Raw genomic sequence first — 3,219 nt, forward strand, 5'->3', positions numbered from 1 at the left:
TGTATTAAAATTACTATTTCCATGATGCAAAACTGAAGAAAAGTTCTTATATTTTTCTGAAACGACTCTATACTTCAAGGATTTTTTATTTTATTTTTTTAAAGTGTCAACTGCATGAAGTACCCATTCTCAATACATAGGCTGCATCATAAATGCTGTGACACTTAATGCACCTGAAGTAAAACAAACATAAAACCAAAACCAGGCAACATATGGAAAATATTATTGCTATTCACAAACTGGAAAATGTTTCCAGAAACAGTTTGAAGTTTCTGGCTGCTTTACCTAATTAGAGGTATTGTAGAACTTCGTAACGTTGCCATTGACCCCTTCCATGGGACTTGTTTGTCAAGTAAACAGTACTAAAGAAAGCCAGTCAGGCAAAATTGGCCAAATACAGTTTTAGAAAGAACTGGACTATAGCACACTAAATTTTGTTACAATTAATTTAATAACAAAACCTGTTACATTATGAGCAGTCATGTTGCTGCTTATAATGTACACCATGAACTATCTAAGACTGGTCATGTTTGAGATGTTCATTTACTAGAGAATTAGATAATGCAGAGCATGGGAGAGCTAAAGACCATTTAAAATACTCAAATTTTCTTAAACGACATTAAGCGCCTGGTAATCAATGCAGAATGTTTTGTATGGTGGTTCAAGACATACTTTTTTCAGCTTTGAAAGGTGAGTATGAAGTTAATTTTCCTATCAAATAGAAGTCATGGTAGGTTTTTTTCCTGCTAGCTTTATGGAAGTTTTTTCATGACGAATCAGGTTATTAGTTTAATACTGATACTTGCTGTTGCAATTCTTTAAAAACAATTGATACTATTCAATTATATTGAACAAATATTGGGAAACAGTTCAGTATGCAACAATATCATTATACAGATCTTTTTTATAGCTGCAAGGCTGGTTAAAAAAAAGTTCTGAACCACAGCTTGTATTATTTTATACTGCAATTCACCAGCTTCTTAGTTTTGCACTTCTGCAACTGTTGGCAGGGACATACTTTAAAATAGATCACTGAAATGAGCCAAGTTAAAAAAGAAAACCTTAAGAAAACACCAAACTACTTTAAGATTTAGATCAGTTCATTCATATAGGATAGTTATGTATGGCCTTTAAAATCCATATTAAAACAACTGAGATGGCAGTGAACTGTAACACATGGTGTGAACACGCAGTCAGTAATTTCTTAAAATCAGCTTTTTTGTTGGAGAAAATGTTCCTGTAAACTACATTTTCACATCAGTTCTTTCGTTACAGGTTTATTGTCTTCTTCATGTGAATGCTGCTGCTAGCTTATTTAAACAGAGCCATCTTTTACTGGTGAAATATATGTACTGAAGTGCTGATTTCCCTCAATTTCCTTTTTTTTCTTTTTGAAAGATACGTACCCTTTATACTTAGATCTTCACTTTGTCCTTTGTCAAAATCAACTTTATTTGCATATTACTGTAATGAATAATATGTTGTTCACTTATCATATCTACAATATATCATTCTATAGAAGTCCTTACTGGGCCATATGATGGGAATAAACTTACATTACCCAAAATTTCACTTTCTGTTCATTTACTAATTAAGTTTGGTTTTTTAAGCTGAAAAATGAAAATTCACCTGCAAAATTATTGTTCTTATTTCTCATAACAGAAAGGACAGGTACATGGTTGATCAAGGAGAAGGGAACGTGGGCTGACAAAATCAAGTTAAATTATGATTTTAAATTAATGTTCACTCAGTCCATATGGGCTAGTATGGGTTCTAGTTTCCTAACCTGAAACTGCCTAAATCTGTCATGAGAGCACAAGCTTAGAAAAAAATTCATCGGTGGTAAATTGACAAAGTGTGAAAAGAGGGTCTGTTGTTTAGTAGCTCTGCTCACATACTGTAGTTCTTAAAATCATCTCTCTCAAGCAAAATGACATTTTACAGCGTTTTATTATACAGAATGGAAATTTTATGAATACAGTATTTTACACACATCATGAAATTTGTATTTGTCATTGTCCTAAAAGGAGACAGTCACAAAGAAGAAAGAATATACTTACATGTTTCTTCTATCTAAAGATCGACAGTCACCAAATGCTTCCAAAATATTCGTATATAGTTGTAGAACAAAATATTCTTAATCTGAATTAGCAAATATCTTTTAAGAACTAAAATACTGCTTTATAAAGAAACAGAATGATAGAAGAACCCTGTATTCATAGTTTTTAATCAATTCACAAAATTCAAGTTTAATACTTGACATGTTAAAAAATCATAAACCTAATACACTATTCAAATGTTACACTATATCCAAATACTGCAATCACTGTTTTTAATACTCGGGTCTTAAGTCTAGTCAATGGCAAATGATGTATTAATCAACTAGTACTTTCACAGTATTTGGCTTTTTAATTACTGAAGTTGATTGTTGGAGCAAGTCAGTCATGTTAGTAAGAACTGCCTTCATCTTGCAACACTCTTAAGTAACCATTGTTACAGTCTTGTAAGATAGCAAGTGTCTCTTATCAAATATGCAGCTCGAACAATGGAAGTCAGTTAGTTTCAAAAGTTCCTGCATCAGTAACATCAAGGAAAAATTTTGCCCATATACCATTCTGGCAGAGTGCCTCAAACATGATTTGGATGGATTGTCCAAGACAAGGATGATCATTTCATCCACACCCTCAGACACCAAAGAAGTTTCTTCTTGGTGACAAAATTATTATTTGCTTGAAGTTTAGATAATTAATTTAAAAACATTTTAACACACATCAAACTCAGGGACCAGTTACATGTCATTTGCCTATAAACATAGAAAATTTACCATGGTGGACAGTAAAAACCTCAGCATTCATCAGCAATCTTTGTACTAAGAAATGATAGATGGTTTTCTGTAATGGTAATAAAGACAATGCCATAGCATCTGATATAAGACAGGGAGCATGTATAGCATATATACAAAATACAGAAGTCAGAATGAAGAAGTACAAAGAAGCCACAACCTCTTCTATTGCTAGTAACAGTTACAATGCTGACTATAATACACTTTCAGGATGCCCAACATATTAAACATTGTATTATTTACATGTTGCTCCTTGTAAGTCATTTTGATCCGTAAAATAATCTGCTTTCCCTAGTAAAGAAGAAAAGTCAGTATGTCTGACCTGATAAACAGCAAATCCACACCTTATAACAATTGCTTCAATGAAAAACGCATCT

This window comes from Cariama cristata, unplaced genomic scaffold (genome assembly GCF_000690535.1).
Source record: "Cariama cristata isolate BGI_N322 unplaced genomic scaffold, ASM69053v1 scaffold30042, whole genome shotgun sequence".
NCBI lineage: Eukaryota > Metazoa > Chordata > Aves > Cariamiformes > Cariamidae > Cariama > Cariama cristata.